Source organism: Octopus bimaculoides, chromosome 9 (genome assembly GCF_001194135.2).
Source record: "Octopus bimaculoides isolate UCB-OBI-ISO-001 chromosome 9, ASM119413v2, whole genome shotgun sequence".
Lineage (NCBI taxonomy): Eukaryota > Metazoa > Mollusca > Cephalopoda > Octopoda > Octopodidae > Octopus > Octopus bimaculoides.
Window position 1 is genome coordinate 69988156 of NC_068989.1, and position 8705 is coordinate 69996860.

Here is an 8705-nt window from a genome sequence, read left to right on the forward strand (position 1 = left end):
TGCCCTGACTGGCTCCTGTGCCAGTGGCACGTCAAAAGCCTCCACTTACACTCTCGGAGTTGGCATTAGGAAAGGCATCCAGCTGTAGAAACATTGCCAGATCAGATTGGAGCCTGGTGTGGCCTCCTGGCTTGCTAGTCCCCAGTCAAACCGTCCAAACCCATGCCGGCATGGAAAACGGACGTTAAACAATGATGATGGTGATGATGATGATTTGTGTTATCAATATTGACCATAAGTGAGTGATTTACAAAAAAAAAAAAAAGTCCCTTTAGATATTTGTTCTGTATTATTACACATGCCTTTGTCACATCATCATCATCAATAGTATTGTAAACCAGTGATTAGCATGCTTGCAATCTTTAACCAATTCTGCTATTGTTCATTTACAATATAAAATGAATAAAAAACAAAATGAATAAAAAACAAAATGAATATAATGTGATGTAGCATCTTTTTTGCTACTATGTAATAAATAATGTAGTGAAAGACAACTATAGACTATATTTAAAAATTTTGGTATTGGTTCTGTCTTGTTGTTCCATCTCATATTATCATGTATTGTTATATCTATATATGTATCTCTACTCTGTAATCAGCTCTGTAATTACTGCAGTTCACTGGATATTTACCAACACCAATTGGTAAAATGTTTATACAACCATATAAATTGTTGAAGATAAAAGATTGTGAATATAGAACATAGTAATATATGAAAGAAATTCAATATAATCGATGGAATTATCTCTGATGTTTGGAAAAATACATTAAATGCTCTGGAGCATCAGAAACAATTCCACTCACAAAGAAGGGCCGAAAATCAGTTTACTCAATTCATAATCGTAATAGTTTACGAGATTTTATAATCATTATTATTATTATTATTATTATTATTGTAGTGGTGAGCTGACAAAATGTCGAAAAGCATTTCTTGTGGTTCTTTACATTCTGAGTTCAAATTCCACCAAGGTCAATTTGACTTTTCATACTTTCAGAGTTGATAGAATAAGCACCAGTTGAGCACTATTCAATGTAACTGGCTAATCCCCTCTCCTTAAAAATTGCTAGTCTTGTGTCAAAATCTGAAACTATCATCATCATCGTCGTCATCAAAGGTTGTGAGTTGGCAGAATTATTAGCACACTGGACAAAACGCTTCACAATATTTTGTCCGTCTCTATGTTCTGAGTTCAGATTCTGCTGAGGTCAACTTGCCTTTCATCCTTTTGGGGTCAATAAATTAAGTACCAGTGGAACAATGGGGTTGATGTTATCGACTAGTCTCCTCCCACCAAACTTCAGGCCTTGTGCCTTTAGTAGAAAGGATTATAATAAAAGTGGCAACAAAATACTTTGCAACATTTTGTCCATCTGTATGTTCTGAGTTCAAATTCCACCAAGATTGACTTTGCCTTTCATCCTTTCTGGGTTGATAAAATGAGTACTAGTTGAGCAGGGGTGGGGGTCAATGTAATCGACTAGCCCCCTCCCTACAAAATTTCAGGCCTTGTGCCTATAGAAAGGATTATTATTAAAGCAGCAAGTTGGTAGAATTGCTAGCACATCAGACTAAATGCTTAATGGAATTTCTCCTAGCTCTTTATGTTCTGAGTTCAAATTTGCCTTTCCTCCTTAACTTTCGTTTTACTATGCTTGCATGAGTCGGATGGTTTAATGGAATCTGCAGAGTTAAGAGCACTGTGTTATGCTCCAACATCTACTTTAGCATGGCCTCTATGACTGGATGCCCTTCCTAACACCAGCCAGTTTACAGAGTTTGCTTGATTGCTATTTCTAACTTGCAAAATTTTTTTAAAAATTGACTGAATGAGAGTATAGTAGAGCAGGAGGAAGCAGGTTTATGTTGGGTATTGAGAGGTTGAAGTATAGTAGAAGGAACAGAAATAAGCTTCTTGCTATAGAGGGGGATGCTTGGCTACCTCACATTATATAGGGATAAATGAGAGTAATCAGGATGGAGCTGGGAAAATAAAGATGGTAGTGACAAGGTGTCAGAGCATACCTTCAAGATACAAAGAGGTGGATAAAAGTGAATGTGAGGACAGAAGATCAAGAAGAGTAAGTAAAGATTGCGAGACATGGAGTAAGGGTGAATGTAATGAATGGTCAACAAGAGGGACGGTCAATGATAAATATGAGTTGGAGGCACCAGACTCCAGTCTGATTTGGCATGGTTTCTACGGTTGGATGTCCTTCTAAATGCCAACCACTTCAAGAGTATAATGGGTGCCAGTTGCATGACACCAGTATCTGCCGTGTGTGTGTGTGTATAAGAGAGAGAGAGAGAGAGAGAAAGAAGAGAATTACTGCTCATCAAATTTTATTTACAAAGTATTAGTCAGGCTGCGGATGTGGTAGAAGACCCTTACTGAAAGTGCTGCATGTGGGATTGGATCTCGAACCGCATGATCAGGAAGTGAAATTCTTAGCTATCCAGCCATGCTTGCTAACATCCAATGATAACTTAAAATATATTGAATTATATTCTTTTATGGCACTGACTCAAAATCTGTAGCTCTGGATTATCGATTCTTATTCCCAACAATTAAATATTCTTATTGAATATATATTACTACAACCGATCCATAATCTGAAATAAATCTGTGAAACTGACCCCAGTGGCAGTGGTATAGAACTGGCTATGTATGTCATCAACTGAACTTTTCCTGGAACTGAAAATTTATAGGTTATCTCCCTATACATGTAAGAAACTTACTCTGACCTATTAGATGGTTCCATCAAAACTGAACAGAGAATCAAAGAATGAAAGCAAAAGAAGAAAAAAATCAGTATAACAATGCAAGTGTAGTAATATATAATATCAATAGAAGTAGATCTTTCCATCAAATTTATCATATTGTTACAATGCGATTTTGTATTCATACTTTCCACAAATCTTTATATTGGGAGAGTGAGCGGGTAGGAAAGAGAGTGTGTGTGTGTGTGTGTTATTGCTACTGTAGAAAAGTACAAATGCTTTCAAATTGTTAGATTTGTACTAGTGTTGTTATACATCTGTTAAAACTGGAATAACATACTTAACCCCTTAGCATTCACATTACTCTGTTGTCGTCATCATCGTTTAACATCTACCTTGGATGCTGGCTTGGGTTGGAAGGTTTGACAGTAGCCAGCCAGGTAGAAGGCTACACCAAGCTACTGTGTCTGTCAAATGTAATATTTATTTATTCATATTGCTTTGAGAGAATCATGCAGCTTCAAGATTTCAATGATGTGATTGTTTACTTTTAAAATGACACTGTAGGGTAGGTGGGAGAGGTTGGATCTGGCCAGTTTGAACATAAAACAGATAGAATATTTTGGCCAGATATGGCTGGTTTAAATTCTAAAGGGCTAAGTTTGTTTGACTTGCTTTTGTCTAAATTTTCATTAACAATTGGAAGACCCTGTTAATATTGTGATACATCACTGGAATACAATACTGTACTCTTTCCAGAATCGTACTGTTTCTGCCTTGGCCAATCCTTACTCTTGGTATGATACTCCATGGTTCACCATTCGCTGAGAGTAAGGGTGAATTTACTGCATTCACCCTTACCCTCATCTCTAACCACCTCTCACTCTATCCCTATACTCTAACAACCTTTATGCACTGACCCTTCCTGATCAGCTATCCTACACACACCCTTTCATTTATTTTCTTGCATCTTGAGAGTATGCCCTGACACTGCATCACCACTGTTGTTTTTATCTCTTACTTGATGGAACATTAACTAATATCAGTATGTTTGAGATATCTGTGTGTTTGTGTGTATATATTCTTTTATTTGCTTGTCATTTGACTGTGGCCATGGTGGAGCACCACCTTGAAGGGTTTTAGTCAGACAAATTGACCCTAGGGCTTTTTTTAAAGCCTGGTTCTTATTCTATTAGTCTATTTTGCCAAACTGCTAAATTACAGGGGACAAACAGATACAAAGACACACACACACGCACATATATACAACAGGCTTCTTTTAGTTTCCAGCTACCAGATCCACTCACAAGGCTTTGGTTAGCCTGAGACTATAATAGAAGACACTTGCCCAAGGTACCACCCAATGGGATTGAACCCAGAACCATGTGGTTGGGAAGCAAGCTTCTTACCACACAGCTGTACCTGTGCCTATCTATGTATCTATGTATATATATATATGTGTGTGTGTGTGTATAAATATATATATATATATATATATATATATATATAAATCATCATCATTACTATCTCATCATCGTTGAATGTCCATTTTCCATACTGGCATGGGTTGGATGGTTTGACATGTGCTGGTCAGCTAGAGCGCTGTCTAGGCTCCAGTTGTCTGTTTTGACATGGTTTCTATAGCTGGATGCCCTTCCTAATGTGAATCACTTCCTAATATGTGCTGGGTGCTTTTTGTGTGCCACCAAGCATGAGTACATCCTACATATGTCTTGCAAACAACTCGCACATGCAAGTGCTACCAGTCAATAACTCCGCATACTGGAAGCCAGCAAGTGTATGGGGTCATCAGGAGAGAATGCGCGCCGTTTCGGGGCCTACCTCTCGACGGCATCAATGCACACCGGCCCCCCTCACTGATATGAGGCCCCGCTTGCACAAATATATATATCTCTTGAAATATACTCTTGGGAAGTTAAATTGGTGACACATACCTTTTAGGATCTCTTTCGAGCACACCAAGAATTGCTTAACAAATTCAAAAATGGGAAAATAAATCTTGAAACAATCATGCTGAGAACAACAAGCATTTATGAAATATCTACATTCTTTCCAAACCTACCAAATATTCATCCAAATTTTTTTTTATCAATATTATATATTTGTTAGCTCTAAAAGGATTTCTTATCTAAACTAAATAACAATGATGATAATATATATTTATTCAAAATTTCTGTTTTTCTTTAAATCGATGATGATTCTTAGTAGATTCAAATGTAATCTTGAATATTTTCCCATATATTCTCTTATCCAAGATAAGTGATACGTTTTCTGGATGTTTGTTTTAAGGTTTCTGTAGAAATGTAACTGCTGAGTAAAATTGGAAAAAGAATAAGCAAAACTGAAAATAATTGTATTTTAAAGTTAAATGCTCTCAGTAAATTCTGTTTGTTCATTATTTGTTAAGAAGGGGTGAAAAAAAAAGGCTTATTTTTCAAATAATCATAGTTTTGTATGAATTCTGTTGTCATGTTAATTAAGATAGGTTTCTTATTCTTGATAGAATATTTTATTTAATCATGTGAAATTATTTTTCTTTGTAACCTTTATAATAATCTGATTTAAAAAAAGAAAGAAAAATTCAAAACCAATATGCTTGGGTTAGTAGAATTGTTAAAACATCAAGGAAAATGCCTTTCTGTATTTATTCTAACTGTTTATGTTCTGAGTTCAAATCCTGCCAAGGCCAGCTTTGCTTTTCATTTCTCTGAGGTTGATAAAACAAAGTATTAGTGGCTTACTGGATTCAATAAATCATCAATCCACACCTCACCCATAATTCAAGGCCTTATGAAAATTAAGGATACATAAGAATATAAATTTTAAATAATTTTCATTTATCTAATTGCTACTCTAAATGTGTATAAATATTAAAAATATTTTAATAAAATAGTTGTAAAATACTTGCCAAATAAATTTTTGTTTGTCTGTACAACTTTCTATATTCTGGCACATTTGCTAATATTCATCATATATGTCATTTCTTGCTTAGTCCATAATAATTATTTCTCTATAATACATTTTAAATGTTCATATTAAATGTTACCATATTTCTGTTGAAATTGATTTCAAATAATTTTGAAAATAATGAATGATTTAGCAAAATAACTAAATTATTCATTATTAAGCTGGTGTTCAAGACATAAATAATAAATTTACATGAAATTTGATGGATTTTAATTTAAATCACTTTCGCCCTTTTGTTACCTTATATCCATTGAAATGCATTGCTTTTTTTTTTTTTTGTTTCGATGACTTTTGAAAATAATGAAGAACTTAGTAAAATAACTTTGTCATTATTAAACTAATGTTTGGGACATAAATTAACATGAAATTTTGACAGAAGGGGTTTTTAATTTAGGCACTTTTAAGACAAAAAGTCTGTATCACAGAGTCTAGAGCTATCTCAGGTAGATTGGTGTCAAGAGTTAAGCTTCTCTCATTTCACATCATTCAGAATTTTATACTGTATATTCTGGTCATATAGAACAACTTTCTTTCATTCCTTACAACATATATACATGGATGTGTATCCCAGTTTTAGAATGGGTTTTCTGTGTACTTTGTAAGAAGTGAGTAAAGGAAGTAAAGGAGTTGGTGATAGAAAGATCATCCAGCAGTAAAAGACTGTCTCAGGAAACACATCCAGTACATACCAACATAGAAAAAAAACATAAAATGGTGTGTGTGTAATTTTTTCTAAGTGGTTGAATAGAAAAAGGAATAGAAAGTATGAAAATAATTTTTTTAAATGTATTTATTGTGGACATCATCACCATCATCATCATCATTTAACATCCATTTATCCATGCTTGCATGAGTCAGGCAGATTCTATATAGCCAGATGCCCTTTCTATTGCTATCTCCTTTTTCCAAGCAAGATAGCTATTTTCCCATGGCCAGACATGGTTTCCATGGTAAACTGGAAACATTGCTTTTATGATAGTGATGCTCACTTACAACCATCACTTGAGGCCAAGACAAAGGTTCACACACACAACACAAACACACACTCAAATATATACACACACACACACACACATACACGTATATACATATGCACATAGATTAAAATAAAAATGAAAAAGCAAAATATTTGGCATAGAGAATATTAACATATATGAACTCTATATGTTTATATTCTCTATGTAAATCAAATGTCTTTCTTGAGTGATGCCAAATGTTTTGCTTTTTAATTTTTACTTTTATTTACATCTACATACACAACAGGCTTCTTTCATTTTCCATCTGCCAAATCCACTCACAAGACTTTGGTTGGGAAGCAAGCTTCTTCTTCACAGTCATACCTGTGCATATTACAATAATTTTGAAAAGGCCACAAAAGAAACTGAAAGTGATTGTATGTTGTTCCATAATTTCATAACCCAGGTTTTTATCATACATTTCCATTTGATTCACTGTTTCCTTTTATGCTGGTATCCTTTCCAGTATTTTGTCTGTATTCTCTGTTCTTGTATCTTGAGAATACACTCTGACACATCATCACTGCTACCATAGTCTTCTTTTCAGTTACTCCCGCCATTATATAATGCAGGGTAGCCACATATCTCCTTCGTAGTAAGCTACCTGTGCCTGTCCACTTTATCATACTTTAGTGTCTTGGCATGGCACCTGGCATAGTTCTACCTCTGCCAACCCTGTCTGCCCACTCAATTGAGGGCCTTTTTGCTAGTTACTTGGCATCCTCACTAGTGCTGGTACCACATAAAAAGTAGACTGTAAAGTGGTTGGCATTAGGAAAGGTATCCTGTTATAGGAACCATGCCAAAATAGACATTGCAGCTCAACACAGTTCAACTTGTTGAATCCTGTCAAATTGTCCATTCCATGCTGACATGAAAAACAGACACTAAATAATAATGATGATTGCGATGAGGACAACAACATTAATATTATCTTTCTTTCTTTATATATATATATATAGTTGCAAATTCCAATCATAAAACAGGCAAAACAATTCTGTAAGCTTCTTGCAATTTACCAATCCGAATAAAGAACTTTATTTTATTTGCATTTACCTTGTATATTTCTTGAATGACAAGACAATCTCAAGTCTTTCTTCTACATCTTGTCCATTGATGATAAATTTTGTTTTAACTGCTAATACCAAACTATGGACTAACATTCAACATTTTGCTTACAGCTAAAGAAAAAAAAGAAAAAATCCTGAAAAGAGCTCAGAATAATAGCCTCATATATTAACTCACTGACAGTGAGATTTATAATATAAGTTATTTCTGCTACCTGCAACTGGTTGTCATAGAAAAATTAAGAATAGTATTTTGATTTCTGATAAAGAATAATCTATCATATATATAGTATGTATATGATGGAGGCATATGGCCTAGTGGTTAGAGCAGGAGACTCACAGTTGAGGGATTGCTGGTTTGAATCTCAGACTGGGCGATGTGTGTGTTTATGAGTGAAACACCTAAGCTCCACATGGTTCTGGCAGAAGGTAATGGCAAACTTCTGCTGACTCTTTCACCACAACTTTCTCTCACTCTTTCCTCCTGCATCTGGCAGCTCACCTGTGACGGACTGGGCATCCTGTCCAGGTGGGAAGCCTATACGCCAATGAAACCAGGAAGCCAGCCCTTAGAGCCAGGCATGGTTCAAGAAGGAACAAACAACAACAAAATGTGTATGATGAAGAGAATGAAGAGAATGAATGGGAGAAAGAGAGCCTGCCGTATGTCGACCCAATAGAGGGACCAGCTATCCGAGTTGATAGTACCAGGGTAGATAAAGCAATTAAGAGTATGAAGACCGGGAAAGCCCCCGGCCCATCAGGAATCACTGCAGAGATGCTCAAAATATCTGGCAGTGTTGGCTATAGCCTAGTCACCCGTATTACGAACCAGGTGATACACGAAGGAGTCATACCCAATGACTGGTGTAGCAGCATCATAGTCAACTGCTACAAAGGTAAAGGGGACGCTTT

General features: G+C 35.5%; 2 protein-coding genes across 7 annotated transcripts in view; one reads left to right on the plus strand and one right to left on the minus strand.

Annotated features, from left to right (window-relative positions):
* The window catches only part of LOC106881649 (transient receptor potential cation channel subfamily M member 3), a 662626-nt gene that overhangs the window by 609744 nt on the left and 44177 nt on the right, over positions 1-8705 (plus strand). The gene's annotated exons all lie outside the window — the stretch shown is intronic.
* Positions 1-8705, minus strand: part of LOC106881650 (probable G-protein coupled receptor 139) — a 25046-nt gene that overhangs the window by 8117 nt on the left and 8224 nt on the right. The window lies entirely within an intron of this gene.